Genomic DNA, 10,615 nt, shown 5'->3' with positions numbered 1-10,615 from the left:
TGTGAATTCTAAATGTAGTCCTGCTGTTGTACCTGTGGAAACATCTTAAAGAAGTACATATTTTGCACGTCCTGCACGTGTACCCCAGAACTTAAACTATAATTAAAAAGAATAGTTTCAAAAAAATACATAGTTAACACAGTAACGATCACAGTGTAATGCCTTGGATTTATGTGGCCTTGCTATACTACTATGTAATTTAGGACAGTAACTGCTAGCTGGGGTCTGAGTTATTTATTGGAAGCTCCTTTTTAGGGTAGAAAATTTGAGGAGAAATCAGAAGTGGCATGATTTACCCGCAGAAGTCCTGGTTGGGGATAGTAGATGGTGTTGAATTCTCTGGCCCAGATAGGTGAGCACTCCTGACTACAGATGTGTGTTGAGTGGTTCTGGTGCCTGCCTCATTGTCATTTTCATAGTTTATGAAGTAATCCTGGGGAGCTGAGACGGGGAGTGTATCCACTCACTATACAACTCCTCATTGGACTAGGAAGGTAGTCCAGTTTCTACTCTGCTTCTATTTGATTTGTTACCTTATGGCAGGTATTTAAAACAGGCATTTCCTATCAACAGGTAGGCCTCTAATGTGAGCAACTGATCCTCTTACATACTGCTTAAATCAGAGAACTGTTGCACAAGAACTAAAGAATGATGGCAAGTTTGGGGTGTATATAGTTGTATGAGGAAGGCCGGGCGCAGTGGCTCACACCTGTAATCCCAGCACTTTGGGAGCCTGAGGCAGGTGGATCACCTGAGGTCGGGAGTTCAAGACCAGCCTGACCAACATGGAAAAACCCCATCTCTACTAAAAATGCAAAATTAGCTGGGCGTGGTGGTGCATGCCTGTAATCTCAGCTAACTCAGGAGGCTGAGGCAGGAGAATTCGCTTGAACCTGGGAGGTGGAGGTTGTGGTGAGCCAAGATCGTGCCATTGCACTCTAGCCTGGGCAACAAGCACGAAACTCCGTCTCAAAAAAAGAAAAAAGAAAAAAAAAAAAAAAAAATATATATATATATATATATATATATATATATATATACACACATATATATGTAGATGACCCAGAGATTCTCAGACTTTTAGTTTCTGACATCGTTAGAATCTCAGTAACTTTTTTCAGGCCATTCCTTGGCCAAAAGAAATACCTAACAGTTACATTTATTAACTTATGTTCTAACAACTCTAGTAGCCATTTGAAAAAAACTATACACACACAAGAGCAAAAGTGATGTGATGATTTTTTTAAAAATAGAGACAGTGTCTTGGCTCTATTGCCCAGATTGGAGGGTCATAGCTCATTGTGACCTCAAACTCCTGGGCTCAAGCAAGCCTCCCACCTCTGCCTCCTGAGTAGCGGAGCCTTCAGGCATGTGCCACCACGCCCGCCTAATTTTTTTGTAGAGATGGGGCTCTGGCTGTGTTGCCCAGGCTGTAAGGAACTCCTGGCCTCAGGTGATCTGCCTTGGCCTACCAAAGTGCTGGGATTACAGGTGTGAGCCACTGTGCCCAGCCTGATGTGATAATTTTTATCTCATCCTTAAATCATCACAGTTACTAATGGAATGTGTGTGCCTTTTGGGCTCCGTACAGTTTCTCAAAATTGAAATCAGATTGGACACCATTGTCCTTATTTCTTCCACATTGATTTTTGCATGGTGCTTTTTGTCACAGCAGTGGCTCCAAACCCAGCTTCACAAGGATAGGATGCCATCAAAGGGAATGTAGTGCCATATCATATTGAAACTGAACTGCCTGGAACTAGTAGTTTATACAAAAGATGCGTCAGTGTCAGTGTTTTTCCTGAGGTACTCCAAGGCACTTCAGCTTGCACAGTTTAGGATACTTGGCTATAAGGAGAGACAGTGGGATGACAGCTTTTGATGAGAAGGAATCAAACCTATGATGAGGACTAATCTAACAAACCCTGAAAATTCCCTTGGAAGTATTTTTTAAAAAAAGGATTATACTTTAAAGACCACATCTAAGGGCTGGGCGCGGTGGCTCACACCTATAATCCCAGCAGTTTGGGAGGCTGAGGCGGGCAGATCACTTGCAGTCAGGAGTTCGAGACCAGCCTGGCCAACACAGTGAAACCCCGTCTCTACTAAACATACAAAAATTAGCTGGGCGTGGTGGTGTACACCTGTAGTCCCAGCTACTTGGGAGGCTGAGGCACGAGAATTGCTTGAAACCAGGAGGCAGAGGTTGCAGTGAGCCAAAATCGCACCACTGCACTTCAGCCTGGGTGACAGAGTGAAGCTGTGTCTCAAAGAAAGAACACATCTAAGGATTTACATGGCATTGGGAAACGAATGGTGTATTAAGTTTTACTTTATTATTAATCTAGATGGTATTACTGGTTTTGAAAAGTGCTGAATAGGACACCAGGCCTTTCCCAAACTTCAGGGTCAGCCACATACATTATTATATACTGAATGTTTGAAATATTATTTATATTGACTTCATATTTTAATGTAAATATATTTGTAAAGGAAACCTTCCATAAACTTAATATAAATTTATTTTTAGGGGAAGGCTTCCATAAATGGAAAAACCAGTTACATAAAGATAGCTAAAAATAGGCTGGGCGCAGTGGCTCATGCCTATAATCCCAGCACTTTGGGAGGCCGAGGCGGGTGGATCACGAGGTCAGGAGATCGAGACCACCCTGGCTAACATGGTGTAACCCCGTCTCTACTAAAAATACAAAAAATTAGCCGGGCATGGTGGTGGGCGCCTGTAGTCCCAGCTACTTGGGAGGCTGAGGCAGGAGAATGGCGTGAACCTGGGAGGCGGAGCTTGCAGTGAGCCAAGATCACGCCTCTGCACTCCAGCCTGGGTGACAGAGCAAGACTCCAGCTCAAGAAAAAAATAAATAAGCTAAAAATAAAATGAAATTCTTGGCTTCTGGCCTGATGAGATGACAAATGGTTTTGTGTCTGGTCGTTCCTGTAAGTCATCTGATAAAGCTCTAATTCCTTTCTGTTTTATTTTTCTGGAGATATGATTCAGATACTATAAAATCCAAACTTTTGTGATGTAAAAGTCAGTAGTTTTTACTATATTTACAAGGTTGTGCAACCATTACTACTGTCTAATCCCAGACCATTTTCATCACCTTAGAAAGAAACTTCATACCTATCAGCATTCACTCCCTATTCTTCCCTCCTCTCAGCCATTGGCAGCCACTAAGCTACTTTTGTCTCCATGGATTTGCTTCTTCTCAATATTTCATATAATGCTATTTCGTATAAATGGAATCATATGGTATGTAGCTTCTGTATGTTTCACTTAGCATAATGTTTTCAAGGGCTGTCCATGCTGTTGCATGTATCAATCAATATTTCATTCCTTTTTTTGACAATATTCTGTGTAATAATATACAATGTTTATCCATTCATCAGTTGATAGACACTTAGAGTGTTTTCACTTTTTATTTATTTATTTTTGAGATGGAGTCTTGCTCTGTTCCCTAGGTGGAGTGCAGTGGCGTGATCTCAGCTCACTGCAACCTCCTCCACCTCCCAGGCTTGAGTGACCCTCTGGCCTCAGCCTCCCGAGTAGCTGGAACTACAGGCACGTGCCACCACACCCCGCTAATTTTTTGTATTTTTTTGTAGAGATGGGGTTTCGCCATGTTGCCCAGGCTGGTCTTGAACTCCTTGCCTCAGGCCATCCGCCCACCTCAGCCTCCCAAAGTGCTGGCATTATAGGTGTGAGCCACTGCATCCGGCCAAATAAAGTATTCTTAATGACATCTACAAAATCCGTTTTGCTATGTAAGGTAACATATTCGTAGGTTCTGGGGATTAGGGTGTGGGAATCTTTAGAGGGCCATTATTCTGCTACCACAGAATATAAAGTTGTAAAATTCTACCCCATATTTGGAAACTGAGATTCTTAAATTATGTCTTTGTAATTCTCTTTTTTCTTTTTCTTTCTTTCTTTTTTTTTTTTTTTTGAGACGGAGTCTTGCTCCGTCGCCCAGGCTGAAGTGCAGTGGCGCAATCTCAGTTCACCGCAAGCTCCTCCTCCTGGGTTCACGCCATTCTCCTGCCTCAGCCTCCAGAGTACCTGAGACTACAGGCGTGTGCCACCACGCCGGGCTAATTTTTTTTTAAGTATTTTTAGTAGAGATGGGGTTTCACCGTGTTAGCCAGGATGGTCTCGATCTGCTGACCTCGTGATCCGCCTGCCTCGGCCTCTCATGTCTTCGTAATTTTCCATGGAAAAAAAATCTTTGGAAGGAATAGAGTACATTATTGCATTTTACAAAGAAAAGGATAACTTTTATAGAATAATGACCTTGATTTTACAGCTACTTTTTCACAACTATAGGCATAGAAAATGGCATCAGGGGCCGGGCGCGGTGGCTCATGCCTGTAATCCCAACACTTTGGGAGGCCCAGGCGGGCGGATCACGAGGTCGAGATTGAGACCATCCTGGCCAACATGATGAAACCCCGTCTCTGCTAAAAATACAAAAATTAGCTGGGCGTGGTGGCGGGCGCCTGTAGTCCCAGCTACTCGGGAGGCTGAGGCAGGAGAATTGCTTGAACCTGGGAGGCGGAGCTTGCAGTGAGCCCAGATCGTACCACTGCACTCCAGCCTGGGCGACAGAGCAAGACTGTCTCAGAAAAAAAAAAATAAAGAAAGAAAGAAATGACATCAGGTCATGGTGTTTGCTATTGATCGACACTTAAATAGCCTTTGAATTTTGTTTCAAAGGAGATGCCAGAATTGCAAATTTTCTCTGCTGATTTGTGTCCTACCGATTCTGGCTCGCTTTCCCCCTACACTACTAGGGCTACTCTCACTTTCATACCTAGCAAAACTTCACCTTTCAAAGAATTTAGGCAGAATAGTCCTAATTTAGTTAATAAGCTTTCATTTTAAATCTTAGGGAAGCAGTGTTAGTTTCAGTTATTCTATAGGAACAGAAATTGGAGCTGCCACAGCCTTTTGAACCAGAGCCCGGCAGACCCTCAGCTTCAGCCCTGCTCAGTGTTTTGTGTCTATGAAAGTCTTTTTAATTTTCTCATTACACATTTTATATATCATGCTATGTATTTAGAACAGAGGGGGTGTGTAAGATTATGACTCTATGTTATCTTTATCTTGTCTTTGTATTAATTTGAAGTTGTGTTTTTTATTTATTTGTAGCCAACTAATTAAAATACCAACACATATTTATTTTTATTCATTTTTATGTGACAAACTTTTAAACTGAAGACTGCATCAATAAAATTGCATGCCATTAAATATGACTTTTATTGGATTGGTAAATTTTTAGAGATGCCTTTTTTTTTTTTTTTTTTTTTTTTAGACAGAGTCTTGCTTTGTTGCCCAAGCTAGAGAGTGCAGCGATGCGATCTCGCCTCACTGCAACCTCTGCCTCCTGGGCTCAAGTGATCCTCCCGCCTCATTCTCCCAAGTAGCTGGGACTACAGGCCCATGCCACCATACCTGGTTTATTTTTGTATTTTTTGTAGAGACAGGGTTTCACCATGTTGCCCAGGCTGGTCTCAAACTTCTGGGCTCAAGTGGCCCGCCCATCTCAGCCTTCCAGAGCATTGGGAATACAGGTGTGAGCTACTGCGTTGGCCTAGAGATGCTTTTTATGGGAAGTCACGATAATGGTTAAAACAGGCTTTAGAGTCAGATATGTGTGGGTTTGAAACAAGTGCTAGTTAATGGTTTGTGACCTTGGGAAAAAATAATAATATTTCTACTTAATAGAGTTATGTTGAAGGTATAATGAGATAGCATATACAAAGAGCTTAGCAAAATGCCTTCCCCACAGTAAGTGCTCTGTTAATAGTTTGTGTGGGCCGGGCGCGATGGCTCACGTCTGTAATCTCAGCATTTTGGGAGGTCAAGGCGGGTGGATCAACTGAGGTCAGGAGTTTGAGACCAGCCTGACCAATACGATGAAACCCCGTCTGTACTAAAAATATGAAAATTAGCCGGGCGTGGCATGTGCCCGTAGTTCCAGCTACTCAGGAGGCTGAAGCAGGAGAATCACTTGAACCTGGGAGGTGGAGGTTGCAGTGAGCCGAGAACGCGCCATTGTACTCCAGCTTGGGCAACAAGAGCGAAACTGTGTCTTAAAAAAAAAAAAAAATAGTTTGTGTGGTTTTTTTTTTAAGTGGAAAGCAGTCATGTCTATTCAACATCAAGTACTTTAATGTTCCATTTTTTCCCTAAAGTGATTTACCCACCTTACCACCACACTGGAGCATAGATATGTTAACTTTTGCTACAAAACAAGTCACCCCCAAATCTAATAGCTTAAAATGTTGACTTATTACTATTTCTCATGATTATATGAGTTGGCTGCTTACTCTGTTGGTCTCATCTAGGTTCACTTACACAGCCACCTTCACCTGGAGGCTCAAATCATAGGTCTGGCAGCTGGTGCTAGCTGTCAGGTGGGGCATCTCTGTTCCCCTCCACATGGTCCCCCATCCTTCAGTAAGCTAGTCTGGCTTCTTTACATGGCAATCTTGGGGTAGTGTTCTTAGAAGGTGGCAGACAAAAGCTTGAAAGCCACTTAAAGCCTATGCAGTGGGACTTGTGCAACATCATTTCCACCACATTCAATGGGTCAAAAAGCAAATCATAAAGCAAGACCAGATTCAAGAGAGTGGAGAAAGAGCTCCACCTTTGGATGGAAAAAGCAGCAAAATCACATTGCAAAGTTGCATGCACAATGGAATGAGAGGAAATCGTGGCCATCAAAGAATTGGTGGCCGGGCACGGTAGCTCATGCCTGTAATCCCAGCACTTTGAGAGGCTGAGGCAGGAGGATTGCTTGAGTCCAGGAGTTCAAGATCAGCCTGGACAATATTGTGAAACCCCTACTCTACAAAAAATTATCCAGGCATAGTGGAGTGCACCTGCATTTCTAGCTACTCAGGAAGCTGAGGTGGGAAGATCACCTGAGGCTGGAAGGTCAAGGCTGCAGTGAGCCATGATTGTACCACTGCATTCCAGCCTGGGTGACAGAGTGAGACCCTATCTCTAAATAAATAAATAAATAAAAATAAAAGAAAATTCCAAATGGGGGCCCAGGCATGGTGGTTCATGCCTGTAATCCCAGCACTTTGGAAGGCCAAGGTGGGCGGATCACTTGAGCCCAGGTTACAGTGAGTTACGATCATGTCACTGCACTCTAGCCTGGGTGCCAGAGCAAGATTCTGTTTCTAAAAAATAAATAAATTCCAAATAACATAAAACACTAACATTAAAGAAACATTAAATATTTAATGTTAAAATAACATTAAAGAAAGGCATGACATTTTTATGTTTATCTAAGGGCACGGATTGAAAACTTGACAAACATGAATACAGGACCTAGAGATCAGAAGTCAGAAAGAAATAAGGAGATGAAATGGATCTGTTTTAGAGAGCTGCTCTCTTTCTACTTCAACCAACTCAGAGATATCCATCTATTTACTTGTATAAAGTGTTAAGGGAAGAAACAGATTTAGGGCTCAGAATTATAGAAAAGCCCTTCTTTTATTAGAGTGTATAAAAACTTTGATTTCTTTTTGAATTTTCCTGAGTTCAGTGGCACACTGGTAATCTCTAGTACACATGATCTGTGGCTGTTAGAACAAAATTCCCCAATACGTTAACACTGCAGCCTCCAAAATGGCTCCCAATGATCCCAACCTTCTGGTATCCACTCCTTTCTACAGTCCTCTCCCACACCAAATCAGGGTTGGTTTCTGTAACCAACAGAATTTGGCATAAGTGATGGCATATAGCTTCCAAGGCTGATTTATAAAAGACATTGAGGTGTTTCCCTGTTTCTTCAATCCCCTGCTCTAAAGGGAAGCCATAGCACAGACAAGCAGACCTATGGAGAGGGCCATGTGGTGAGAAACTGAAAACTCTTGCCCAAAGCCAGCAAGCCACAAAGACCTCTTGCCCATGGCCACGTGGGTGAATCATTTTGGAATCAGATTATCCAGCCCCAGTCAAGCCTTCCCTCAGATGCCTGAAGCCCCTGCTGACATCTTGTCTACAAACTCATGAGACCCTGAGCTAGAAACACCCAGCAAAGCTGCCCCCAAATTTCTGAAACACAAACTGTGAGACAATAAGCTTTGGGGTAATGTTATGCAGTAATAGATAACTAATACACATTATACTACAGGAAAAAGCTCAAGACACAGAAGGCCAGATATGGTGTGATTCCATTTATATGAAACATCCGTAACAGGCAAATCCAAAGAGATAGAAAGTAGATTGCTGGTTACCAGGGGCTGGAAGGACAGAGGAATGGGGAGCAAATGCTAATGGGTATGAGGTTTCTTCTTGGGGTGAAAATGAATTGGATAGTGGTAATGGGTACATAATCTCGTGACTATACTAAAAACCACTGAATTGTACATGTTAAAGAATTTTATGGCATATGGACTGTGAATTATATCTAAATTACATATGTGTGTGTGTGTATGTGTGTATGTATGTGGAACAGAGCAGCGGATGGAAGTTGGAAGGACTTTAAGGAAAGTGTTAATGAAAACCTGAAGAGCCTTGAAGAAATTGTTGAGAAGTATGGCCTTTGAAGAGGCTGCAGGTGTAGTCTTAAGGAAAGTAAGAGAAATCTTATTGGCAATTAGAGGAAGGGATTCTTGTTTAGTACTGACAGAAAATTTAGCAACACTGTCGCCAGGAGTAACTCAGAAAACAGAAAATGTGCCTAATGAATTGGGTGACTAGCTGATGGGATTTCCATATGCAGTGTTTTTTTTTTTGTTTTTTGTTTTTTTGTTTTGAGGCTGGGTAATTTATAAAAAGAGGTTTATTTGGCTCACGGTTCTGCAGGCTGGACAGGAAGCATGGTGCTGGCATGTGCTTCTGGTGAGGGCCTCAGGAAGCTTACAACCATGGCGGAAAGAGAAGGGGGAGCCCGGATGTCACAGGGCAAGAGAAGGAGCAGAGAGCCATACACAGTGTTGAATGTGCTTCCTTAATTCTTGTTGCTTATACTAACATGCAAGAGAAAGATAAGCTAATGGAAGAACTATTGGTAAAGAATTAATAATTGATGGTTTAAAAAATTCCCAGACTCTTCAGATGGCAAATGATGCCAAAATTAAGAAATGGCTTCAAGGCAAAGATAATAATTGAGGGCACTTCCAGGAAAACATAGTCTAAAGATGATATTGAGGGCATGACTATACAATCCTTTCTCAAGACTTCAAAATGAATCAACATGGTGCTTCAGAGAACTATTTAAACAATAGAGTTCATTAGATTATTAGCATAATTAGTTCTTCCCATTATCTTGGCAGAGACAAGCCCCAAGTTAGAGAGGGGATATTCTGAAGGGACTTTGGGGTGGCTTTTGTCTACTGGCATAAACCCCAATAAAATTCACAGGATACTCTTAACATTTTAAAATATTATATTGTCAGTTAATAGGGTTGCTAAAAAAAATTCAAAAATTAGAGAAATAAAATATTATATTGGCAGAACCACTGTTAACTTAGATGGAAAGGAAAGAGAGTATAAAAAGGCCTTTGGGTCTCCAAACTTCTACAAGTGGAAAGCACACTGAGAAAACCACTCAGCTAGAAAGATATGCTACCTTTCATGAAAAAAAGGTATAGGGAAGCGGCCAGGCTTAGTGGCTCACGCCTGTAATCCCAGCACTTTGGGAGGCCGAGGGGGGCGGATCACCTGAGGTCAGGAGTTCGAGACCAGCCTGGCCAACATGGTGAAACGCTGTCTCTACTAAAAATACAAAAATTAGTCGGGAGTGGTGGCACGCACCTGTAATCCCAGCTACTCGAGAGGCTGAAGTGGGAGAATTGCTTGAACCCAGGAGGCTAAGGCTGCAGTGAGCCGAGATTGTGCCACTGTACTCCAGCCTGGGTGACAGAGGGAAACCCTGTCTCAAAAAAAAAAAAAAAGAAAGTAAAAAAGAACAATTAAAAAAAGGATAACTCAGGGGCTGGGTGCGGTGGCTCATGCCTATAATCCCAGCACTTTGGGAGGCTGAGGTGGGTGGATCACTTGAGCCCAGTAGTTGAAGACCAGCCTGGGAAATATGGTGAACACCTGTCTCTTAAAAAAAAGAAAAAGTATAACTCGTAAGGTAGAACTAAGAGCCCAGAGAACATAGCCAAGAGCTAAGAATTATTCTGAAGCCTTGAATACTAATCAGAGTTGCCAACCTCTGTCTGACTGAATTTCAGAACTGCCAGTCTCCTGTATGTCTTCCACTTCCCTACTTTTTGAAGAGGACGGTATCTAGCAATTATCCTATATCTGCTGTGCTACGGTATGTTACACATATGGGGAGCAAATAACTACAGTTCACAGGTCTTAAGAGAAACTACTTGAGTTGCTGTACCTAAGGAACTCATCCCAAGGAGCCCTCATTCACACTTGCACCTGACCTGATTTAGATGATAAGATACTGGGCTTTGAGCTGATGCTATACTAAGGTGAAACTTCTGGAGGATTTGAAAGGAGGTAAGAGTATTTTGCATTGGGAAGGACATAAATCATTGGGGACCAGAGGTCAGACTGTGGTACCCAACTTCCAAGTTGACACCCAGTGATTCCTACCTCCTAATATTCACAATGTATATA

Source organism: Pan troglodytes, chromosome 16 (genome assembly GCF_028858775.2).
Source record: "Pan troglodytes isolate AG18354 chromosome 16, NHGRI_mPanTro3-v2.0_pri, whole genome shotgun sequence".
Taxonomy (NCBI): domain Eukaryota; kingdom Metazoa; phylum Chordata; class Mammalia; order Primates; family Hominidae; genus Pan; species Pan troglodytes.
The sequence above is the reverse complement of the archived record's forward strand: the minus strand, read 5'-3'. Positions refer to the sequence as shown.